This window comes from Anas acuta, chromosome Z (genome assembly GCF_963932015.1).
Source record: "Anas acuta chromosome Z, bAnaAcu1.1, whole genome shotgun sequence".
Classification (NCBI taxonomy): domain Eukaryota; kingdom Metazoa; phylum Chordata; class Aves; order Anseriformes; family Anatidae; genus Anas; species Anas acuta.
The window spans coordinates 49,210,661-49,236,836 of NC_089017.1; the positions used below are offsets into that span (position 1 = coordinate 49,210,661).

General features: G+C 42.7%; 1 protein-coding gene across 1 annotated transcript in view; it reads left to right on the forward strand.

The window, feature by feature from the left end:
• Positions 1 to 26,176, forward strand: part of CPLX1 (complexin 1) — a 124,241-nt gene that overhangs the window by 92,711 nt on the left and 5,354 nt on the right. The gene's annotated exons all lie outside the window — the stretch shown is intronic.

The window sequence follows — 26,176 nt, forward strand, 5'->3', positions numbered from 1 at the left end:
TGTGCTCCAGGCCCTTCACCAGCCTCACAGCCCTGCTCTGGCCATGCTCCAGGGCCTCGATGTCCTTCTGGTAGTGAGGGGCCCAAAGCTGAACACAGTACTCAAGGTGTAGCCTCACCAGAGCAGAGCACAGGGGGACGATCACCTCCCTGCTCCTGCTGGCTGCACTGTTCCTGCCACAAGCCAGGATGCTGTTGGCCGTCTCGGCCACCTGGGCACACTGCCAGCTCATGTTGAGGCAAGCACTGACCAGCACCCCCAGACCCTTTTCCTCTGCACAGCTTTCCAGCCACTCTTCCCCAAGCCTGTGGTGCTGCATGGGGATGTTGTGGCCAAAGTACAGACCCCAGCACTTGGCCATGTTGAACCTCATCCCACTGGCCTCTGCCCATCCACTCATCCTGTCCAAGTCCCTCTGCAGGGCCTTCCTACCCTCCAGCAGATTGATGCTTCCCCAAAACATGGAGTCATCTGCAAACCTACTGAGGTGCACTCATTTCCCTCACCCAAACAATAAAGATATCTTCCATGATATATTTATCTTGTATATGAAATGAGGTTGACAGCCTTTTTTCTGTGTAAGTCATGGCTTGAATTATTTTTTACGCCATTAACTTATGCAAATTAAAGCAGAACAATACAGAAGTTAAGCCAAGATTTAAAGACATTCCCTACAATAAAAAAGGAACTTAAATGAGTGTGTAAGTGGCCTCTGGCAGCTGTTCCTGAGGCCAGTTGTGCAGCTGCTGGTCACTCCCAGTCCTCTGCACCTTCACCGGCAGGAGGCTTGTGCCTGGTATGAGCTGCTGGGCTCTGCTGTGCGCAGCAGTGGCATGTTATTGGCAAAGCTGAGATACAACAGTGGGTCTGGCAATACCTCAGCATTGCCATGCTGAACTTAAAAGAATCCTTAACCATGGTCAGACCATGGCCATGATACCACGGTTGCCTTCACCTGTGTAAAGTTAGGAGTGTGTGCTCCTCCCATGACTCTGCAGACCCTGGATGCTAGGGAGCAGTTTCTGTCCATCTTTTGCGCTCTGTATAAGAACAGTAATAGTGTTCATAAACCAATGTAAGAACTGTGATGAAATCAAGTGATCAGGTGATGAAATACCAGTTTACCAGGGCATTTCTACCCTGGTGGGCCTTGGAGGTGTCCAGGGTTCTGTACATAGAGATGTCCACAAAGCTCTGGTGCAGGGAAGCAGCTTGGACAAGTGATCCTGTAAGAGTCTGCAAGGTAAATCCTTGTTGGCCTTTCTCCAGCACCATGGGTTGACATCTTTGGGCACGGGGGGAAGTTGACAGGGCTCTCTGAGACAGCTCTGAAGTAAATGATCCCAAATACTTTTGAACCGATGTTCTCATGCTTCATACACAAGACGGGTTCTAAATTGGTGTCTGCTATGGCTAACTATGTTGCAACAACTGCACAGCCAGCTCTTTGAGGTCCTAAAATACTTACTTAGAAAGTGTAGAAAAAATGTGCTTATCATAGAATACCTCAACGAGAGTGAAATATGCTGCAAGTCTGCTTCTGCAGGTGCTAAAAGCAGTCTTGGAACTGTTTTTCCTAGCTTAAGAAGTATTGCTCTCACAGGGGAATTCTATATTAGGCCTCATCTTGACAGATAAGTAGGAATTGATTTCAGGAGTGAAAGGTAGTTCTCAGATGCAACTCTTCATGGCTTGAATATATTTGCAATGCTAAGTTTAAATAAGCAAATAACAACTGTTTGGTACCTGTGATAGGTGGCTTTAGGAAGTCCAAAACAGTAATGGACAGAACGAGCTGAAAGTTCATATTTAGAGTAGGAAACCATAGGAATTTGATATCGATAAAAAAGCTTTATCAGGTGTATGCCCACATTATAATACTATATTAAGTCTTGGTAACCTTAGGGGAAAAAAAAAAACAACCAACATTAAAAGCATTAAAAACAGGAAAAAAGCACTCGAATAAAGAAATTGAGGAAGAATAATACAAGAAAGATGGTAAGAAGCCCAACATTTATGAAGGGAGAAAAAGAGGAGAAGCAGCAATTTAGAACTGGCAGAACTAAAGGCAATAAAATGATTAATATTTTTTTTTAATCTTGGGAAAGAATAATCCCAACAACAGTATTGATCTGCAATTAACTGAATGTGCTGCAAAACTTAATAATACTGGAAAGTGCGAGCAGTGTTGTGTTTTTTTTTTTGGGGGGGGAGAGGGGGGAGAACAGGAGAAACAAACAATGCATGTGAGGTGGAAAAGTAAAAGTTGATAACAGCCAGAGATGATAATAGCTATGACACATAAAAAGAGCAAACTTAGGTGACTGATACTGTAGATACTAGACACTGGGCCTGTGAGATTGACATAATAGAATAGGAAATGTCAATAAGATGATACTAGTGGGCCAGTATTTTGACAGACTCAGGTTGGAAGACAGAACTGATTCTTGCATGTGGTTGGATGTTTGGTTCGTAATGTAGGTTTGGCATAATATCACATCTGAATTTCTAACCATAACTGTCTATTAAATGATAAAAGTATTGCAGACAGTATCCTTGTCAAATATATAGCTTCTAAGTGAGTCTTGTGAAGGATTAGTCGTTGGACCTGGTCTAGTGCAGGTTTTTACTTAGGAGATAAAGAGTCATGGGTGTAAAAAGAATAGAAAATCTATTTCTTTTTCTGCACACCAGAGGAAGAGCAAGAAATAACATCCCATGAAAAACTCATGTGAGTCGTTATCAATAACAAGGCTGTGGGAAAAGTTCATTCCAGCCAACAAGTGTGCAGTTCAGTGGTGAAAATAAAAGTAGTTCCATTACTTTCAAAAATTGCAGTTTTACTCAGAACCATTGTTGAATTTCATAGAAAGAAAGAAAGAAAGAAAGAAAGAAAGAAAGAAAGAAAGAAAGAAAGAAAGAAAGAAAGAAAGAAAGAAAGAAAGAAAGAGAGAAAGAAAGAAAGAAAGAAAGAAAGAAAGAAAGAGAGAAAGAAAGAAAGAAAGAAAAAGAAAGAAAGAGAAAAGTATAAAAAATGCAATACTTGGTAAAACTATATTTCTTACAGTTGGAAATTGCTTTGCATTCTATCAGGTGGTTAAAAACAAGAATAAAACACTTCATCGTGCTTCTGATGATGTTAAGGTAGAAACATATCTCTGCTTGCTGAGAACTCCACCTAACTACCACTAGGCCATTGATGCTGCCAGAATCAAATCATCAAGTTACCAGAAACCCAAACAGATTTCAGGTTATTTGCTTTCTCCTCTCCTGCCACAAGTGTGGAGAGGGAAGGGTGTAAAGCTTGCAAACTCCCTGGACCAAATTCTTGCTCTCTTCTTAGGAACAAACAACTGAAGAATGAATTTTCATCCATAAAGACAAATTTATGCTGACTGCCTAAAGTACATCTCTGTTTTGCTCAATGGAGCATAGCAAATCTGAAGCAACATTGCTGTTAAGAGAGAAGAGCATGTACCGTGGGTACCTCTGAAAATCCTATCTACTGATTGTTAGAGAAGGAACCGTTGCTGAAAATGGTGATGTTGAAGACCTTTGAAGAAAATGTGTTAATTTGAAAGACGTTTCATTTATTAACTGAAGAAGCGTACGTTTCTGTCATGATGAAATGGTCCTATCTCTGGAAATACTCTTCTTCAATATTGAAAAAGCTCTTCAAAAGAGGATTCATTGTTGAGAGCAAATAAAAAGACCACTGTAGTAGAATGCCTTAATTTTAGTAAAACAGATCAATTCAGCCACTGTTTGGAACTCATTTTCATGCAGTACAGTAATTCCTTTCTTTCTTTCTTTCTTTCTTTCTTTCTTTCTTTCTTTCTTTCTTTCTTTCTTTCTTTCTTTCTTTCTTTCTTTCTTTCTTTCTTTCTTTCTTTCTTTCTTTCTTTCTTTCTTTTTTTTTTTTCTTTTCTTTTAATAAAGAGTAATTTCTTTGAGGGAGAAAATGATCAAATGTACAGAGCTTATTCCAAAACAGCAAAGGTATTGTACACTTTGAATTTTTGGTAATGCTAATAGCAAAACAACCATTCACTTCTGTGGATAAGTTTTAAATACCTAGTCATAAAGAGCTCAAGACATCAGAGACAGGAGACAAAATGTTAACCCATGACATCAGCAAGGTGACACTGGAAGTTAGTGGCAAGCCTGAAAAAAAAAAAGCATGTTCCTTGAATTCCTTCAACATCAGAAGGTAATCCTCCTGATTACCAATACAGAACAAGAAAAGAAATCCAGTGGAGACACTATTCATATTTTAAAGAGAAAGGTAAAATTATCATGTGCTCTAGACCCTGGCAGACTGTGCAAAACAGTCTGCCTTGTGCAAATGCTCTGCAGGAATTAGCAGAGCAATTTTGATAAAATAGATTCAATTTAATAAAGATGATGAAAAGAAATAAGAGAGTCCAGAGCCTGATCCCCTGCTCAGAGAAATCAGTGAGAGGCATTCATAGGCATGGATTGATCTGTTTAGGAGCATTAAGTTAGCTTGATATGTATGTTGAAAACACAATCATATATGAAAAAAATGTAAGTTTATAGTTTGATCAGAAGCCCCAAAGCAATAAATTAGAAATGGTTGCAGTGCCTTTGAGATATATAAAATGTAAATTAGTAGAGGGCATTGATGTGGTTAACACACAAAGGGGTAAGCATAGCAATTGGAAATAAGTACATCTGGTACATTCCCAGAATAGAAAATTAGAAACACATCTCTGACCTGTAACTTCTGACTGATGCAAGTAAGCTCAGTTAAGTCTTATTCTGACAATGAGGCTTAACTCAATCCTGAAGACTAGCATGGTAAAACACAGGATATTTTCATGTTTATCTTGTGTGTGTTTCATGAAGTTTTGCGACCTTTTATTTATTCTCTAATTATACATTTCAAAATCATTTTTAAAAAAAGAGCTTACATGTTTCTATACATTTTTATTCCAATCATAAACAAACAGTAGTCTTTACAAGCACATACTGGGAAAGCATTCACAGTACATTTCAATTGCTTAATAAAAATAAAATAAATAAAAAGACACAGAAACCAAAAGAGGGATTGTGAAGAACTGATTTTACTATGTATTGAAAAATCTCTTAAAATTTTTAATACACCTTGAAGACTGAAAGCACACAGAATGGGAAGACCATGTACAAAAGTAGTTCCTCTCGCTGTACACTCCCCCAGCTCTGCACTACAGCTTTGAGAGACAGAATCCAGTTAGCAGGTGTCTTCCAGGACTCAGATTCTTTGCGAGAGCACAGGGGTGGAGTGTTGCCCTCTATGTTAGGGAAGGGATTGACTGTGAAGAGATGTCTCTGAGAAACAGCCACAGACAGGTTGAGAGCTTGTGGGTAAAAGTTAAGGACCAGGCCATTAAAGGGCACCTTGTGGTCAGGGTCTACTACAGGCCACTTGACCAAGGGGAGCCTGTGAATGAGGCATTCTAGCTTCAACTACAAGAAGTGTCACACTCACACACTCTGTTCCTGATGGGAGACTTCAACTACCCGGATGTCTGCTGGGAAAGCCACACTGTGAGCAATCCAGGAGACTCCAGGAGTGCACTGAAGCCAACTTCCTTGTTTAGGTCTTAGACAAACCAACCAGTCTTGCTGGACCTGGTGCTCACCAATGCAGATGAACTAATTAAAGAGGTTAAGATCGGAGGCAGTTTGTGATCTCAAGGAATGTGGGCCTGGCAAAGAGCAAAATCAGGACCCTGAACTTCCAAAGAGAGAATTTCTAGCTGTTTAAAGACCTAGTGGTTGAGATTTCCTGGAACATTGTCCTTAGGGACACAGGATCGGAGCTGTCAACTCTTTAAGGATGTTTTTCTTAGAGCACAAGAACTGTCTATCTCCCTGTGCAAGAAAACAAGCAGCAAGGGCAGAAAAATGGGATAGCTGATCAAGGACTAGCTGGTAAAACCGAGGCACAAGAAGGAAATGCACAGGCAATGGCAGCAGGGACACGTGGCCTGGTAAGAGGACAGGGATGCTGTTCGGATGTGCAGGGGTGGGATCAGAAAGTCAAGGCACAGATGGAACTGAGATTGACAAGGGATGCAAAGAGTAATAAGGAAGGATTCTACAGGCACATTGGCCACAAAAGAAGAGCCAAGGAGATCATACCCTCTCTGATGGATGAGGAGGGAGAACTCATAACAACAGACATGGAGAAGGCTGAGGTACTCAGCAACCATTCTTCCTCAGCCTTCACTGATAGTCAGGCTTCCCACATCTCTCCAGCCCCTGACCCCATAGGCAAGGGCTGGGGGGGGCAAAGTCCCTCCCGCTGTAAGTGAAGAGCAGGTTGGAGACCCCCTGATGAAACTGGACAGGTACAGGTCTGTGGGGCCCAGTGCCATGCACCCCAGGGTCCTGAGGGAACTGGCAGATGAAGCTGCCAAGCCTCTCTCCATTGTATTTGGGAAGTCCTGTCAGTAAGGTGAAGTCCCAGGTGACTGGAAAAAGGGAAACACCACTCCCATTTTTAAAAAGGTCAGAAAGGAGGACCTGGGGAACTACAGACCAGTGAGCCTCAGCTCTGTGCCTGGCAAGATCATGGAACAGATCCTCCTGGAAGCAATGTCAAGGCACGTGAAGGACAAGGAGGTGATCCAAGACAGCCAGAATGGCTTCACCAAGGGCAAATCATGCCTGAGCATTGTGCTGGCTTTCTGTGGTGGACTGACTGCATCAGTTGACAAGGGAAGACTGACTGTACTTCTGCAATGCCTTTGACATAGTGCCGCATGACATCCTGATCTCCAAATTGCAGAGAGATGGATTTGAATTGTGGACCACTTAGTGGATAAAGAATTGGCTTGGAGGCTGTATCCAGAGAGTGCTGGTCAGTGGCTCTATGTCCAGGTGGGTGCCAGTGATGAGTGGTGTCCCTCAGGGGACACCACCAGTCTTGGGACTGGTGCTGTTTAACGTCTTTATCGATGGTATAGACACCAGTGGGACTAAGTTTGCCCTGAGCAAGCTTGCAGCATGAGACCAAGCTGAGTGGTGCAATCAGAAGTCCCTTCAAACCCAAGCCATTCTATGATTCTTTGATTCTTATTTGTGTAAATATTTACTCTTTTTAAAATAATATTTTATATTATAAAATTATTATTATTTTATAATATTAAGTATTTATTTATTCTTGTTTATCTAAATTCTCACATAGAAGGCTAGTAAGGGTGGGATTTGGCAAGTCAGCCTAGAAACTCATCATTGAAGACAGAGGGATTTAGGACTTAGTAGGAATCATTCTGAAATCTTTGTCACAATGTCAGGTGTGTTGGAGTGCTCTGTGTGCAGGTTGCTTGCTTTTTCAAGGATCATGTGTGAAATTGCTCAACAGAATTGGAAATGCATAAATACAATGGTGATGGCAGAGCTGTACCCAGAGAAGAGGTTGGCTGTGAGCTGGCCCTCCTGCACTGTGATTCAGGATGCACAGAGAAAAACAAAGCCAAAGCTTTTTCCCCGGACTTTTTTTCTGAAGAAACTCTCTGACTCAGCAGCATCATTGAAAAAAGGTCCACAGGTCACTGTAGGGAGCAGGCAGTTATTAATGTGAGGCATCAGGCTTGGCATCTGAAGAGCTCATATATTCCCGCTGTGTATTGAAATGACCACTTTGTGCATGATCTCCCAGTTGAGGTACAGTTAGCAGCTATTATTATCCTGATTGGGAAACCGTGAACTCTGCTGGAGATATTTCATATTCTGGGAGACATATCTTCCTTTTTTTCTACGGAGTGCAAGAACAGGATCTAGTGAAGCTCATCTGTGGTTCCTCAAAGGGATAGGCTCTGTATTTAAAAAGAGCTAACAGCTGGCATTCAGCAAGAAGTCTTGTTTTAAAGAAAAGAGAATTGCGGGAAGCCTATCCTGAAACTACACAGAAACTGAATGCATGTGTGAGAAAGCCAAGAAGTATAATCAATCATCATAAAACGAATACAGTATGCCCTTCATTTTATAAGACTCCTCCTTTCTTTTCCTTTGTGCTAGCTATTAGCTGTGAAATGATAGCGTGTTTCATAATGTACACTGGAACCAGTTGGGACATACTACAGCGATTCTCACAGCTATTGCCAGCTTTCATTAGGAGAACCCAAATGTATTCCTAGGTTGTTTCCATTTCTGCAGAAGGAATTGATTAGGCCTAAGGGGAGGGAGGTGGAGAGAGACTGAGGAAGGAAGAGGAACCTTGCTGCTTTCTAATTTTAGTGAATCAGTCAGAATGAGAACTGGTAATTACGTATCTATTTTAAAAACTTAAAGAAGTTCACAACCGGCACCACAGAGTGCAGAGTCAGAGGGAAATGAAACTAACTGAGGAGAGAGCCATGGGAGTATTTTGCTGTTATTTTAGGGATAAGCAGATTCATGAAGTGTGTTTGCTTTATCAAGCTTTAGCAATGTATTTAGTTGTCTCCACTGAAGCTGGTATGCTTCCTCAGTACTCAACAGGGAGAAAGATGTACCTCAAAGGATGATGTCCTAGTTACCTGCCTTAGGACAGAATGTATTGCTATCCACAGTGTGTGTCTCTCTCCTAGAAAGAGTAGAAAACCTCAGAACAGGTGTTTAACTTGCAGCTGTCTCAAACTGAGGAAGGTGCCCAAAGGAAGCCCCTTCTCCTATTACCAGATTAATTGCAAAACCTTTATGGGGAGGAGTGTCCCAAATGGGGGAACATCTTGCTAAGTAATTAGCTTAGTTCTTCTTAATCATGGCTTATTTAACTACCAATGTATCTCTCTTCACCTTTTTCCTTCTGAGTCATTGGATTTTGTGGTGGGTTTGACCTTGTCTGGTTGCCAGGTACACTCTCAGCCTCTCTTTGACTCCCCCTCCTCAACAGACTAGGGGAGAAAATAAGACAGAAGAGGTGCTGGCCTGAGATGGAGGAAGACAGGAGGATCCTCTCTTTCACTCTTTCACTCCCAACCCTTCCACCTCACCCCATCAGAGCAACACAGGGAGATGGGGAGTCAATCCATAGCAGTTCTCTGCCACTCCTTCCTTATCACAGTTTTTTCCCTGCTCCCACACGGCTCCATCCATCCATCCCCCAGGAGCAAACTGCTCCAACACGGGTCCCCCATGGCTGGGCGGTAGCTCCCCCCAGACCCCCTGCTCCACGTGGGCTCCTCTCCACGGGCTGCAGCTCCGGCCCGGGGCCTGCTCCTGCGGGGGCTCTCCATGGGCCGCAGCCTCCTCCAGGCCACATCCACCTGCTCCACCGGGGGCTCCTCCACCCATGGGGGGGCTGCAGCGTGGAGATCTGCTCCATGGGGGACCCATGGGCTGCAGGGGGACAGCCTGCTCCACCAGGGGCCTCTCCCTGCACAGCCCGCAGGGGAACTGCTGCTGCCTTCCTGCAGCACCTCCTGCCCTCCTGCGGCACTCACCTGGGGGCTGCAGGGCTGCTTCTCTCACGCTTTCTCAATCCTCTCTCTCTCAGCTGCTGCTTTGCAGCAGGGTTTTGTTTTGTCCTTCTTTTCTTAAATGTTATCTGAGGCACCACCAGCTTGGCTGATGGGTTCAGCTTTGGCTAGTGGGGGGCGTATAGCATGGGGTAGCCCCTGGTTTCTTCTCACAGAGACCACCCTTTGCAGCCCCCTCTTCCTCAAAAGCATTTCCACATAGACCTAGTACAGTGTGGCTTCCCACGCTTTGTCCTTTGTGCTTTGGAAGTGCATTGCATTTTTCAAGCACAGTGCATAGAGAAATTACTCCTTTGTCTGGAGATTTTTTTTCCTCAGAAGTGAAGGCCACAGGGCAAGGTGGGAAAAATGTTAATGACTGCTAATTAAAATTCACTGAAACAAAGCAATGTCTTGCTTTGTATGTTCTTCATCATTGTCTGCAGTGTTGCTGTCCCACCCCTGGCATTTGCCAGCACCTTCTTCTCTTGGTAGCTGCACGCCAGCTCTGACAAAGGCTGATGAAGTTAGTGCCCCAGAAAAGTCAGTTTCCAAACACAGCCTGAATGGTTAGATAAATAATATTTCCATGCAGCACTACTGAATAATAACACAGTGTCCTCAGGCCTGCTGTGCCATGCTGGGAAGCAGGTGTGAAATGGAATATTGATGTGTAATGTAGAGAGCAAAAGGGTGCTTTTAGAGCCAGCCACAACCGTGCTGTCAGGGATGCATTTTGTCTTCAGACAATCAGAGCCTGTGTGCCTCTGAAGCTCCTGCTTTCTTCTCCTGGCACACCTGTGGGAGGGGTTGGTTATGTTTTGGAGGAAACTGAATCAGATGAGCAGGAACTGGGGCTGAGGAACCTGACACACTGGGAAAGTGACAGGCAAGCTGTTACTGGTAAGGGTGCCCAGAATGTATGAATATATAAATAGGAGGGGAAATCTCTATCAGTAAGGAAATACACACATTTCCCACTCTCTTTGAAAGAACTTGAGTTGGAAGCTCATGCCTGGCTTAGAAACCTGCACACAAGTTTTTTGCCAACATGCAAACTCTCTGATTTTCTTTATATTTGAAGAATAACTGTTGGTTAATAGCCTGAAGAGGTGGAAAGGCAGTTTCTAAACTGATTGAATTTTCACTGGTTCACAGCTCTGGTAGGCATGCATGGCTGTTTTATGAAGGTAAAACTATGGGAAGGTACTCAGTAATTATTGGAGGCTTGGAACAGCATGGTCAGATAGGCATGCATTTGTTGTCCATGGTCATGGCTGTGAATGTAGGCTCAATTATTGATCTGTTTTGTTCCAAATATTGCCTGTCACTTTGCATCACCCAAGCCTTCATTTCTGTCTGATTGTAAGGGCTCTTTCACACACACCCCTGAGGAGTACTGAGTGTCCCACTAATGATGCCAAAGTGCTCAGACAATATAAAAGAGGGAGCTAGCACTCATTTGCCAAGCCTAAGAGGATAACATGAGCTTGTCTGGGTACAGATATCCCATATGGGAGTACTTAGAACTACTTCTTTTTGAAATGGACACAACAAAATGTAAACATGCCACTGAACATAAAAATGAAACAAAACAACAACAACAAACACCAAATAAGAAACAGAGAGGGAAAGAAAATGGGCTTGTGTCTCTTGTCCTGAACTGCCATCTGGAGGATGAATGGCTCTACCCAGCAAGAAGTTAACATTTCAGTACCGTTCCATCCTGTCTGGATGTATGCAGAACCCGTGAGGTTGGAGTGCCCAGGAAAAAATGGGAAGGCCACAAAGAGTTAAAGAACCCTTGAAAATACATGTAGTAACTGTTTTTCCAAAAATAAATAAATAAATAAATAAATAAAAATCCCCTTCCTTACATTACTAAATAGAATATGCTAGCAATGAGATGAAACTCCTTTGTCTTTGTTGTTTTACCATAAAATAAAGGCATTCCTATGGGAAATGGAGGGTACAGTCATCACAGCAGCTCAGTAAAGTCTTCGATATGAGGTTTCTCTCTAATTATCTCTACAGTTCTTAGTTTGATGTGGGTTGTAGGGACCTGACCTTGCTCACACACCACTGATGATGCGAAACATCTGTTCTCTGGCCTTGGCCAGACAACTGAAGGAATGAGAAGGGTCAGCAGGTGATTCCACCTGGAGTGTTGCACATGCACCTCATCTCTAGTCCAGATTTTGAGATAGTAGCCCATGCTATTTGCAGGCTCTTGCAATGGTGCTAACTTTACTATGCAGTAGCCAATCACAGGTGTCATCAGTTCTCTGAATTTGCAATAGCAACCCAGCCTTGCAGCGCTATACAACCTAAGTCTTTCTAGCACTGTAACACCACTCATGCTATTCAGTTGGATTGTTAGGAGGCACCAGATGTTCTCACTCACCAACCTCCATTCACTACAAACATGACTTCCACAGACTCTTGGGGAGCAGGAAAACTGCCTTGAGTTACAAGGCAAAATGGCTGCTGTGACAGATGAAAAGGGGCAAGAGAACAGTGGAAAGTCTCTTGTCCTTTATCTTTTTTTTTTTATTTTTTTTTTGTGTCCCTCTGAAGGACTACAGCATGTGAATAAACACTTGTATTTCCTTACTTGCTCTTTTTGGGTGTCAGAAGTGTTCTTCCCATGTTTAAAGGATCTTTATGTCAGAGTTCTCTCTATTGCTGGCTAAGGGGACAGAGAAGTGCTTTTTGTATTTCAGAGAGGAATGTGTGTCAAAGGCTTGAAACTAATTGATTAACTACCTTTGATTTTACTGAGTATTGGCTCTAAGCTTGTGGCGTTACCTTGGTCTCCACAGATGTACTGTCAGGGTGGGTGTGCTAATTAGATCCTGGCCACAATGTGGTATGGCAGGATTTATTCCACACAGAAGAATACCCGGGGTTTTGATGACAAAAATTAAACAGTCTCACAGCAAGGGCTAAAGATAATCACCTAACTAATCATTCCTGAGATTTTGCTATTGCAGCATTACATTTTCTTGTGCTGTCAGTGCAGTCAACATCGAAAACATTGGTGCAGGCAACTAGAGGAAAAAAAACATCTAAGTGAAAAGTCTGTCGGAGCTAAATGTCCTGTCAAACCTGTCCTTTCCATCCAGGGAACTTACTGAGGATGGAATAACCTTTTAGAATGGTGTGGAAGCAATTTGTTATATTTCAGTGTGGCATTGCTATAAGTGATAACTGTTTCTGAGGAGACTCTCACTGCAGCCCCTTTGGTAGGGTAAATCTTACTGAAGTTCTTTGTCCACAAGGAAGAAATGAACCCTTTGCCATGCATATTGTACAGAAAGCTAGGAAAAATGCAGGTGCATACCTAAGTGTCAGTCTAGGGCATGATTTTCCCTCTAGGTTAGTCCCCAGGATTCTCAGCAGTGTTGATATGAGTGCTCATTTTTTTATCTGGGACTGCCAGTTGGCCCTCTAGACTCTGGATATCTTTTTAGCTTCTAATATTTTGGATTTTTTTACTTTTAATTTTTGTCTTGTGTGAAAATTATATTATGAGTTTACGATCTATTGTGTTTGTTTAGACACAATTTCCTTTTTTAAATTTCTCTCAAATCTCTAATCTAGTAGAGGATTATGATCGAGCACAACTGACCCATACAGTGCTAAACTGCAGTAGGGAAGAAAAATGTGGACAGAACTTACTTTCAGTCACATACAAAATATTAGAATGCTTTGTAAGTTTCTTCTTGATGTGTAATGACATGCTCTGTTCCCTGCCACTTTCTTTGGTGGTAGCACACTCCTGCATATTCAAGAGCACTTTCTAGTGCACACAATACCAAGGACAACCTAAAGTTAATAATAGCAAGAGCTAATGTACACAGAGAAATAAAGGCAATATGCCAGATATAAAAGTGGCACTCAGAAAATATTTTTTTAAAAAGCTACTTTTATTTGCCTCCTAGAGATTTACCAAGAGATCAGATGCAGAGAGCTTATGTAGTTTATGTACTGAGAGCTGAACTTGAAATGAATCAGCCACTTTGGGTTCAGCCTCTGAATTTTGGCTGGCTTTGACCTTCAGCCTGCCAAAGTGCTTATGATCAATAAGGCAATGAGAATGATGTACCCCAGCAAGCACAAACCTAGCAACAGAGAATTATAATCATTTCTAAGCCTCATGAGCAGTCGATGAGTTCCCTACCCCCTGGAGAGGACAAACAATACTTCTTTTGTCAGTTATCCGCATCTCCACCATACTTTGCAATGAAAAACACAGCTGACACCTCATCTTACAGTGAGCCATTTCTTATCCCTGGAGCATTTGTATTTTGGTCTTGCAGAAACCCAAGCCTGCACCTACATTGACCAGACTAGAGCTCTGAAAATAGAATGAAACAATGCAAATATACAACATCTACAACAACAAATAAAGGAAAACATGAAGAGCTTTTTACACATGGTAAACAAAACAGAGGCTGTGGAAAATAAATAGCTGCATCTAATCTAAATTACTGCAGGATTCTGAGGCACTAATTTTACAAACCTTACACTAAAAGGAAGGCTTTCATTTGACAAAGCAAAAAAATTGAGACAGGAAGGAGGAACATCTTATACTCCATGTCCTGATCTCGCAAAGTACACACAAAAACATACAAACATATATCTTATTGTGGTGGGTTAACTTTGGCTACATATCACGTAGCTGAGTAGCTCTTGCTGCTCACTCACTCCCTTTCCTCAAGAGGACAGGAGAGAAAGTATAATGGAAAAACTTGTGAGTTGAGATAAGGACAGGACAGGGAGATCACTCACCAGTTACTGCCACTGGCAAAACACGTTCTGCTTGGGGAAGATTAATTTAATTTATTGCTGGTTAATAACAAAATAGAGCAGTGAGAACTAAAAGAGCAAATTAAAACACCCTTCCCCTCATCTACCCTCTTCTATGTCCTCCTCCCAAGCAGTGCAGGAGAATGGGGAATAGGTGCTGTGGTCAGTCCCTGATGCTTTGTCTCCACCGCTCCCTCAGGCTCCCTCTCTGCCCCTGCTCCCCGTGGGGTCCCTCCCATGGATGCCATCCTTCCCCAACTGAGCCTGCGGGGGCTGCCCACAGGCAGCAGCTCCTCTAGAACTGCTCCGATATGGGTCTGGGGCCATACTGCTCCACCAAACTGCTCCATCACGGGTCCCCCATGGGTGGGCGGCAGCTCTCCTCTCCACGGGCTGCAGCTCCGGCCCGGGGCCTGCTCCTGCGGGGGCTCTCCATGGGCCGCAGCCTCCTCCAGGCCACATCCACCTGCTCCAGCGGGGGCTCCTCCACCCATGGGGGGGCTGCAGCGTGGAGATCTGCTCCATGGGGGACCCATGGGCTGCAGGGGGACAGCCTGCTCCACCAGGGGCCTCTCCCTGCACAGCCCGCAGGGGAACTGCTGCTGCCTGCCTGCCTGCAGCACCTCCTGCCCTCCTGCGGCACTCACCTGGGGGGCTGCAGGGCTGGTCCTCGTTCATTTCTCACTCCTCTCTCCCAACTGCTATGTCAGATACATAACCGTAGAATAAAACTCTTCTAAACATGTATAACTATCTGTGTTTGTGTGTTTCTACTGGCTTCCATGAAGTTCTTCTCATAAAAAACTACATGCAGACATTGTAAGTATGAGATGTCATGTCCCGTCTTTGCCTGAGATTCCACTTTGTATCACCAGACAGTGTTCTCACAGAAACAGTCTGCAGGTTGACTCCATCCCAAAAAAGGAGCCAAGCTAAATTTTTATGGAAACCTATAAGCCACTGCACTGTGATTGCCAATGTAACTCATATTTATTTAACTCTTTTATTTATTTATTTTTTATCCTGTCTCAGCTGCTTTGAAAAATAGAATTGACCTAGATTTTCCTAATTGAAGTTGCAAGTCAGGTTCTGGGGGAAAGATTTTCCAAAGGACCTAACAGGCTTAGGAGCAGAATATGTACAGTATTTATTTTGGCCCTGTGGTCATGAGTCATTGTGGTGGTTTTAGCCAACCCTCCAGGTACCAAAAAAAAATCAATATTTTGTAGACTCTCATCCTGTGTTCTTCTTCATGAGTCAGATATTCTATCTCTGCTTTCTCTGGAGTTTTCTTCTCTGATTACGGATGGATGCCTTTGCTATTCAGCACTAATTTAATTACCTCCACTCCCAAAATTTTCTACGTCTTATTTCCTCTCACTGATGCTGACTGTTATGCAGTAAGGTATTGTTTTAATATGGGTGCTGTGTACATAAGAGGAAGCAAATTAACATATTTGCAAGCACAGGGAAAAAGAAAATGTTTTCTGCTGAATGTTTTGAAAAAATTGTGGTATGTGTATTAGATACCTGTGCTTGTTCTTCTGTTTCCCAAGGAGGAGTAATTTTGTTCACAAATTGCAGTTCACACCAGCTGAATGTGATAATGGGAAAAAAGCATTTTGGCTGGGACAACCTAGCATAATCCAAGCAGCAGAGCACTGAGTACAATGGCCAATTCACTTCAGTGTACAATCAGCATCCATAGTGGATCAGGGCAAAACTTTTTTCCCATCTCTCTTTTAACTAAGTCTGGTTCAGACTTCATTGAGACCAGTAGAGATTCCCCTTGACCTTAGTTTGCAGCAGGTTCATAGTGTCTTGCATGCTGGGGCCAAAGAGTATTCCCACAGGAGTGTGCTGCAGTCCCTTTGCCAATCATAATGGAAACAGGTGTGTGGTTCTGCTGCAGCAATGTTGCCCCGGGGAGAAGGAAGTGACCCCCACAGCATCACCTTGCATCTAGAGTATCTGGAAAATTATGCTGGTGGAAAATGGATGAACATTAGCTGAAAGCTTTGAAGACCACATCTGCATCTGATCTGTGCACATGAGGCTGAAGTTTATACCTCTGTGTATCTGCCATGGAAGCCCCTTGAGATATTGGCACTGTCAAGTGCCCTGAGTGTAAGAGGGGATGAGACTGAAACTGATGGTGAAAGACTGTAGGTGGGTGATAAATGAAAAGCTTCTGTGATTTTGACAGAGGTGAAAGCATGACCTAGCAGAGAGGAGAAAGACATATCAATTTTTTAAAAAGGACAGAAAGGAAGACTCAGGGTACTACAGACAAGTGAGCCCCAGCTCTGTGCCTGGCAAGATCATGGAAAAGATCCTCCTGGAAGCAATGCCAAGGCACATGAAGGACAAGGAGGTGATCCAAAACAGCCCACATGGCTTCACCAAGGGCAAATCATGCCTGACCAGTCTGGTGTCCTTCTGTGATGAAGCAACTGCATCAGTTGACAAGGGAAGACTGACCAGTGTCATCTACCTGGACTTGTGTAAGGCCTTTGACATGGTGCCACATGACATCCCGATCTCCGAATTTGAGAGTGATAGGTTTGAAAGAAGCATCTCTCAGTGGATAAGGAATTGGCTTGAAGGCTGTACCCAGAGGCTGCTGGTCGGTGACTCTATGTCCAGGTGGAGGCCAGTGATGAGTGGTGTCCCTCAGGGGTCTGTCTTGGCAGGCAGAGATGCCTGGGTCTGTTCAGCCTGGAAAAGAGAAGACTCCAGGGTGATTGCACTGCAGCCTTGCAATACTTAAAGGGGGCTTATGAAAAAGATTGAGAGCAACTTTTTACTTGGGCAGATAATAATAGGACAAGGGGGAGTGGTTTTAAACTGAAAGTGTAGATTTAGATTAGATCTTAGGAGGAAGGTGGTGGTGAGGCAGTGGCACAGGTTGCCCAGAGAAGCTGTGGGTGCCCCATCCCTGGAGGTGTTGAAGGCCAGGCTGGATGGGGCTTTGGGCAACCTGGTCTGGTAGAACATGTCCCTGCCTATGGCAAGGGGATTGGAACTCGTCGAAGTCCTTTCTAACCCAAGCCATTCTGTGATTCTATGCAGCCACAAGGAATTCTTGGGGAGACGGTGCCACTGGGGGATGTAAGGGTCCCAAATAATAGAAGCCATGTCTACAAGTGATCTCTTCTCCCAGAAAAGCTGGCTGAAAGACTCGGATGCACCCCAAGGAAATGGCCTGAATAGGTCTGCTCCTGAGCGGTGGAGGCTCTGTTAACAGGTCACCTTTGCATGATCCCCTAACATTCTTAAGTGTCCCCTTCCCACAATTTGCTTTATTATTGGTCATAAAGCATAAAGGGTCAGTTCACCTGAGCTGACTGTGGGAGCCCATAGTAACTGGGTAGTTCTGACACTGCATGGCAGAGCTTAGACTAAATGGATAAATTGATGGGCAAAAATAGTCTCCTCCTGTTAAAAGCCTGCTCAGAAGTGTTCTGAGGACTGCGTCTTTCTTCCTTTCTATAGCAACTCCTTGAACCTCACGCCAGGGATAAATGAACTGATTAGAAAGACGAGAAGAGAAAATGGAAGAGAGTGGAAAGGAGGGTAGGAGCAGGCAAAGAGGAGACTCAGCAGACAAAATGGCCTTAAGCCAGCTGATAGTATTTCATGGACATCCAAGTAGTACCCTAGAAATACACCATTGGGGATCTGGCTCTTTGAAAAGCTATCATGTTTGTAGCTGCTGGCAGCTTTTCTTTTGTAGTCTTGCTAGGACAGGAACAACTCTGAAGAGGATTATCCAGCCTCATAATCTGTACCTGCCTGTTTCTTCACCACAGTTTAGTCTCCTCCTTGCCACTGCCCAGAGTGGTTTTCCTTCTGTCATTACCCTGGGTGTTCCACGGTGCTGTTTTTAGAGAGGGCTGTACATGTGAGGAGGAAAACATGCCGAAAAAGTGCTCCAGAAGCAGTGTCTGTCCCTATGTCTATCTCTATTTCTATCTCTATTTCTGTCATCTCCAAACAGTCTTCATGCCAATCAGTATACAAATCATCCTCCCACTGCTATGCCTTAATATCTGCAAACTGCTAAGTGGCCAGCCTGCTGTGCTCCCTGATCTCTGCATCTTTCTATCTCAGTCTGCTGAGTCAGCCTTGGAATAATGGACGAAAGCAGCAGTGAGCTGCTTTTTTTTGGCTATTGCATCTCTCCAGGCCTTTGCATTTCTGCAAGGTGGCCCATGTTTCTACAAAGGTGGAGTTGGAGACTACATTTGGCAGCTTAGGATATGCCAAATAATGGAGACATTTTGTAACACCAGTCAGCCTGCTGAGAGAGCCAGGCATAGTTTGGAGATGACCAGCCACCCAGGTCAACTACTACACCTACAGAGGTGTGCATGCGTTATGACCAACAGGACCACCTTCTTCATCTGCTATCGGCTAGCACAGAGGATTTGATCATCCCAGACTGATCACAGTACAGAATAAATAACCTTGGGAAGAATATTCCAATTCACCAGCTGTAAACACAGGCAGTTGTCAGCTGTTTTCCTAGCAAGCTGTGAAAGTAGATATTCAGCAGCATAAACCTGTCACCTCCTGACAGTGCAGTGTGTACTGATAGAAGACCTTTGTCATTATCATTCAAGGGCAATCTGCAAAGCGTTGTTTTTTGTTCCTGCTTTGGACTCTCAAATCAACTTTGTTTTAAAGGCTTTCTGTCCAGCCATGAGTTTTGTCTTTTAGCCTCTGCAAAACACAGAAACAATTGCACAGCTTTCATGGTGTCATTGATTAGCCCTGCTTGTGGTGGCAGCTCACCAGAATATAAAATGGTTGACCCCTGCCTGAAGTAATTCCTCCTGCAAGTCTATTCCTTTCATGACAGTTCTGCTAGATCTTTCAAACAAGCTGGATTACTTGGTCAAGCAATTACTTGGTCAGTGGGTTACAAAAGAAACTAGCGAACCCAGGAGCGCTGGCTGAGTTCCAACACAGTCTTCAATATTCCTCGGGTTTTTGTGGTGATTCCCTGAATTAGGTTCTGACTCGAGGCCTCTGTACTGTTAGTCCAGTGAATGTTCACAGTAATCAATGCACTAGCAATTCATGAAGTGTCTTTTACAAATGCACAAAATTGTTCTTGTTCTGTTCTCTGAATTCAGTCCTTGAAAATTTCCCCTGCCCAAAATGAGATAAAGATCTCAGAAATCATAACATCAGCAATAGTTTTTCTACCTTAATTTGGTTGCCCAACGAGAAGACCTTCAGACTGGTTAATGTGCAATATTTGTTTAAATTTTGATACATGTACTAAAGCACAAAGCATATCTATCTTTACTGCAAACAGTCTCTCTTTGTGCTTAATGAAAACTACTCCATTTAAAAAATAAATAAATAAAAAGAACAAACAACAACAAAAAACAGGAAAGTGCTGTACACATGCCATATTTACACAAAAGATGTTCCTCTGGGTCAGGCTAGAGCAAGCAATTTACATTATGACTAGAATAAGTGAAGAATATCTGTGGCTCCTTTTTTTCTTGAGGTGTATGGATTGCCAGCTTTTAACTGTGCAAGAGCACTGTTCAGACTCTGCTCTCTTTCTGTGCCCTGCCTTAGCCAATGCCATATAAATCAGGTATCTAGTAATCGTGTCAGGAAGGAAGCCTTTCTGATATAAGAGACCTGATTTTTCACCATTCAGTTTGGTTTAGTAATTTATAAGAAAGAAAGATAAAAAATAAAAAATAGTAAAAAAAAAGAGTACTCAGTGAGGAAAGAAAAGAGCAGAATCAACAGCAGGTTCATGATGAAATAACAAGCTTTGGCACCACTCAGAAAAGGGATCAGAGTGTTCAGAGCATGCACCAGGGTCTTCGCAAGTGGTAGCTTTGGTGTTGGATGTAGTCATCTACTGGGAATTCTCCCTCTGTCTTGACAAATTTGGCGTTGCTCCATCGGTGGAAACATCTGTAAGCTTCAGTGCCATCTCCTTCCACTGCCTTGGAGGCAATTTAATGTAATGGGGACAATGATTTCCTAGGAATTACCTGGGGATTATTTAATAACTCTTCACAAAGTGCTCTGAGAATGGAAAGCAAGACTCTAAGACAAAGATATGAATGTTTTTGCTTATGCCAAAGATAGCATGTACTTTTTTTTTTTTTTTTCTTCAGCAAAATGTATGTATGAAATTTTGTGTACATAAGCAGATGCAGAAATGTTGAGCATGACTCATGTTAGCAATCGTGGCAGCTCAGTTTTACATGGGGAAGACACAGGAAATGGAGGTTTCCTATAACAACAGCTGGTATGCTATATATACATCACAACAAAGGCATCATTTTCATAAGGCTGTGTCCACATATAGTATGCCACTATTCAAAAGGAATATATTTTCACTTTTTGGAGGTAAATATCTTGAGAATTAGTTTCTGCTTTGCATAGGCTACAAACAATAAATTGGACAGAATATTGAAATAAGCTGCTGCAGGGTGAAGCTCTTTGACATGATCATAGAAAGGGAATTCAGTATGGAGATACCCTGGGATAGCTATATTAATATCGTGTTCATTTTAACTTGTTACGGTTAGGACTTCTATTTCTGCCATGTCCACAAAGTTCAAATTTAATTTAATATCAGGTAAATTAAATGGTACAGTAGCATGCCACTGAGACAAGTTTATGCAGAAAACAGAAGACTGTAAAGCTCTTTATACCATGTGAAAGTTCTTCATACTTAGCCTTTTCAGAAAAATCACAGCATATTGTGTAAATGAAAAGGGAATACTCAAAGTAGCCCCATCATTTTGAAGGTGAAGGAAAGGAGACGATTTTTTTCCACTACCTGCGATGTGCAGGGGGACAGCCCACCAGGGGCCTCTCCCTGCACAGCCCGCAGGGGAACTGCTGCTGCCTGCCTGCAGCACCTCCTGCCCTCCTGCTGCACTCACCTGCGGGCTGCAGGGCTGCTTCTCACCCCTCTCTCTCCTAGCTGCTGCGTAGCAGCAGTCTGTTCCCTTTCTTAAATCTGCTCTCATGGAGGCCCAACCAGCATCAGCGATAGTCACAACTCTGGCTAGTTGCAGGTCCCTTTTGGAGCCAGCTGGGTCTGGTTCCTGGCTGACATGGGGATGGACTCTTCTCTGGGAGAAAAGCAGCCTTCCCCACTACCAAAACCTTGTCCCGAAAACCCAATATTCTACATGTGTTCTTGGCAGAAGGTTTCATGAGTCAATAACGTGAAGATTGGAAGAACACCAGATGAGTGTTCCCTTTGGTAATGAAGAAGAAAGAATAGCATGACAAATAATAAGTGAAGCCCAACAGGACAGTTGAAAGAGAAATCTTTTTCTTATACCTGTGTCTTTTCAGTTTTCCAGATTTCTTTGATTTAAAAAGGAATTTCAGAATGAATCTGGTTAATTACAAGGATAAATCTTCTAATTGTAAATGGTTGCAAAGTTCCAGAGTAGGTGAGAATTCTTCAGCAGCTGAGGTCTCTAAGAAAAAGACATATTCAGGTCATGGTGACCCCTGAGGTAGCAGGGTGGGCAAATTGCCCTCTGATCGTCTTCTCTAAATATATATTTTCAACTTTGGCTGATAATTATGTTTTTGTTGTTGTTGTGGGGTGGAATGTGAATTAAATTTCATAGACAGGGCTGTGTAAGAAGAGAAAAGGTGTCTTGTAATTTGTATATGAAGCAAGATAAGAAACGTGCATTGAAATCTCTCAGATATCTTTTAAAAGCTCAACAAGGAAATAAAACAGCAGTTCCAGGGATGGCTGTATTGGCCACATCTGTTCATAGACTCAGCATCCACACAAAACCATGAATTCCCTGAAAAGAAATGTAACCAGCATCACTCGTATGCCAAACTTTTCCTAGAAATGTAAACTGTTAGCTGATATGCAGCTTTTTTTCTTGGGATGCAGACTGATGACTAATTTCAGGCTTCTCAGAGAGCCTTGGGAAGAGTTTTTTTCTCAGTGAAACAGCAACATTGCCAGTCATCCACAGTGAAGACAACCGTGAACAATTCCCATCACCACAAATGGTGCAGAGCTGTGTTGTGGGATGCCTTTATGCACACCTCCAGATACCAACCATCCAGATGTAGCCACAGTAGAGGAGACTTGGGGGAGTTTAACCACCCTGACATCTGCAGGAGGGACAACACAGCAGGGGATAAGTAGGTTGCATCTGAATATCAGGAAAAAACTTTCCCATGTGCCAGTGAGAGAGCACTGGCACAGGTTGCCCAGAGAGCTTGTGGAGTCTCCCTCCATGGACATCTTCAAAAGTCACCTGGACATGGTCCTGGGCAACCTGCTCTGGGTGTCTTAGCTTCAGTAGTGGGTTGGACCAGATGACCTCCAGAGGTCCCTTCTGACTTTAACAATTCTGTGATTCTGTGACTTGGTTGACAGCTGCTGGTCACAGAATCACAGGGCCATTCATGTTGGAAAAGACCTCTACATTCATCTAGTCCAACCTTTAGATGGGTCCTCCTAGGATGTGCTTTTCCACTACAGAATTCCATCTCTCAAGACCTTCCTGGATTTCTCTTAGCAGAGCATTATAATATTTACCTGCATCCCGCTGCCCACTGTAGGCTTCACATGCACACTCTGTGTCAGCTGGACCTTGTGCTAGTCAGAGCTGTGAAGAGGTCACGCTAGCCAAGGGAACATGGTTCCTTCTCTACTGAAAAGATTAAAGCATTCCTTTGTGTACCTTCCTTACATTCACAGCAGCTGACACTGCAAGTATGTTCTGCAAGACATGTCTGAAGCAAGCAGCAAGAGCACCAGTCCTCATTATCTGCTTGTCCATGTATTAGGAGGGAAGAAAATTGTGCAGTGAAAATTCCCAGTGATGAAAGAAGCTTTATATGTGACCATATAAAGTATATACATAGTGATACACAGTAACTTATACAGACTTATAAAATATGCTAGTTCAACCATGGAAATAGCAGATACAATTATGTATGTTATGTTTGTTTAAGTTTGGAAGTGTGCAATATGATATGATTATGTTTAAATATTGCAACTGGCAGCACGTGACTATAATAATCTTAACAGCATACAATCACAGTAAATATTAGTAGGATAATGTTGTGATTATTTTAAGCTCCTCCAGATCCCCAAGGGCTCCCAAGGTCAGCAAGCCCACTCTGTTGGTACTTTTGAGTCACCATCCAGGGTACAGAAGTCCCAGGGGCATCTTGTGCAAGTCAGTGGGTTGCGATGTTCACCTTAGCAGCAAGTTGTTCTCAGGCACCTAGATTCTCTTCTCTGGGTATCTTCTGCTGGTCCCAACCTGCATCTTTGGAGTTGTCTTTGTATTTCTCTCAAAACTCCATGACCGTGGCTTTCTGTATTTCCTTAGTTTCTCCAAGGAAATCACTTGATCCTAAGGAGTCAGTTCCAAATCTAACCCACAGACAGCCATTCATTTGAACCTTGATTGCAGCTGTCGTCCTGAAGAGTCAGCTCCAACACTGACCCAGAGATAAGTAGCAACTTTCTGCAGGTGTCTTAAATATGATGTTACTGAATTATTTATCCTGTGACCTAGATATTTGCTAGAGAGATTTGTTCATGTTTAGCAAGCAGTGGTAGCTTGTCATAAGTAATACTAAGTATATTTTTAGTGCTTTGACATTTTAGCTGCAATCGCACCTTGGCTCATCAGTCCCCCTATTCCCTATTACCCTTAGTGCCATTAGAGTTAGATCTAATTCCCAGCCTGTTTCTGGATCTTGCATTGCTTTGGCTTCCTGTGCAAAGCAGAAGTAATAGTGGAAGTAAGTTGTAGGTCAATGGCAGCCTTGTTAGCCTGCTTCTTTCCTGATGTGCAGACAGTGAGTGGGGGGTAAAGTCTCCAGCTGATGCCTGAGGACTCCACCCTACAGTTTTTTACCAACATATGATGCAGTGCAAACAATACTCATATAACAGCGTAGTAAGGACAGGTAGTTTAAAATGCTATTAACTATATGGTGGCATAAATGAAGGTCAAGCAGATAATCACACAAATGTGGCTTCTGATATTAAACTTTGTGGGGCTGAACTTTGAGAAAAAGATGAAATTGTTCTCATCCTTCACATGTTTTGAAGGTAATGCAATATTCTCCCATCTTCAGGAATGCCAGAGAATGAAAAGAGTGGTGTTTTTTTTGTTTGTTTGTTTTTGTGTTTTTTTTTTTTTTTTTGGTTATATATATACATAGATTTCAGTTACATATTGACTTAACATAAAATATTTAAAGTGAAGACACCAAGATGCTTGTTTTAATTTTGTACCTGTTACTTCAGGACTCTCTCTAATGCAACTTCATCTGAAGCAATTTCAGTCCTAAAAAATACCATTTTATTCACCTGCAAATTACACAACATTACATTTTTATTATAAACAGCATTAAAAATTACCACCATCCTTAAAGTATAACACTGAATAAGCAGTAAGACTGGCCATATACTGTAAGAACTAAGGGCAGTCACTGAGGGCCATTGAGCACTTGAGTGGTTATTTTGTTTTAGTTGTTTTAGTTTACTGTGCCCTGGATGTTTGTTCAACAAGTTCACAAGCTATAGAGTCCACTGGCCATGAGCTGGTCATTGTAATGAGACAGAGGATTTGGCAGCTGCAGAGGACTGGTGGGTTATTGTGATTTGTGCTGTCTCCACTACTTCTCCTGTAGCTGGCAAAGCAAAGTCATGTCCGTAGATAAAAGATGCTGGGAAACACCTGGGGACATTTACCTGTAACTTGAGAGGAACAAGTCAGCCATACGTGGTCTGCAGGCTTGCAGCATGTCTCATTTCCCCTGCAGTGCTGGCTACACTATGTTGGATCTTCTTTTTTAGTGTTCAGCCCTGTGGCTGCAAATCAATCAGACGCTTCCTTTGCCTCAGATCATCATTTGTCTTGAGCATCTCCCCCATGAAATCTGGTGTGACTGGCATCCACTGGGTATAAAAATTGTAAGATAAATGTCATTAATGAACATTTTGGCTTGGAAGAACTGATTTAGAGAACTAGCTATTTTTGAAGTTGCTGGTTTCAACCTTGCAGACTGTCATCCTAAATATGAATGATGACTATTGATACTGAGAAAATACTGAACACTTTGTACCAACACAATTCTTTTATCTTTTTGAAATCATATCTAATTTTCTTTTCAGAGGTCCTTGTTCATACAAAGTGTTCTGCTAGCTTTTGCAGGGCTTAGATTGGCTAGTTACCTCACAGTTCCAATATACTGAGAGCAATCTTAATTCATTTGGGTACTGTAATTAATATTTAGGCAGAAATAAAAGAGTTGCTCTTACACAGCAAGAGTTTTGAAGCTGACAGCTGTTACAGCAAAACTGAATGCCCTTCCCCTTCCTCACAAAGGTCAAATGCCTCTCTCGTGTAGCTGAACTGAAATAATTGTAAGTGATAAAGAAGGTAGCTTGCAGGTATCCTTGTTGCTGTAGATTTACATGTGACAGTTTGAGTTGATTTTATTTTCATCATCACTATTATCTCTAAAATTTTGGTGCAAACACTTTTGCAGAAATGTGTGGAGGCTGAGGAGTGATGAGAGCTGGTGGTGCAGAAATTATTTTCCTTGGACATGCCTCCAAACTAGAAGTTGGAAACAAAATCCATGTCACTGTGGGAGCAGGGATACTACAGCACTCCTCTGCTCAGTCTGATTCACTCGGGCATATCTTTACTTTCCCATTAAATCTAGCATTTTGAATATAAAATCATAAAATGAAATTCTGGTTATTCATGCAAAGTCATAGTTGCATGCCTTTAATTCTCAATGGGAGTGGCAAATTTCAGGTATCCATTATACCTGCAGTCAGAAAGATGTTTCTCTCTAGACAGGGTGTCAGCTTTACTCCAAGAAGTGTAGAGTTTGGTGTGCAC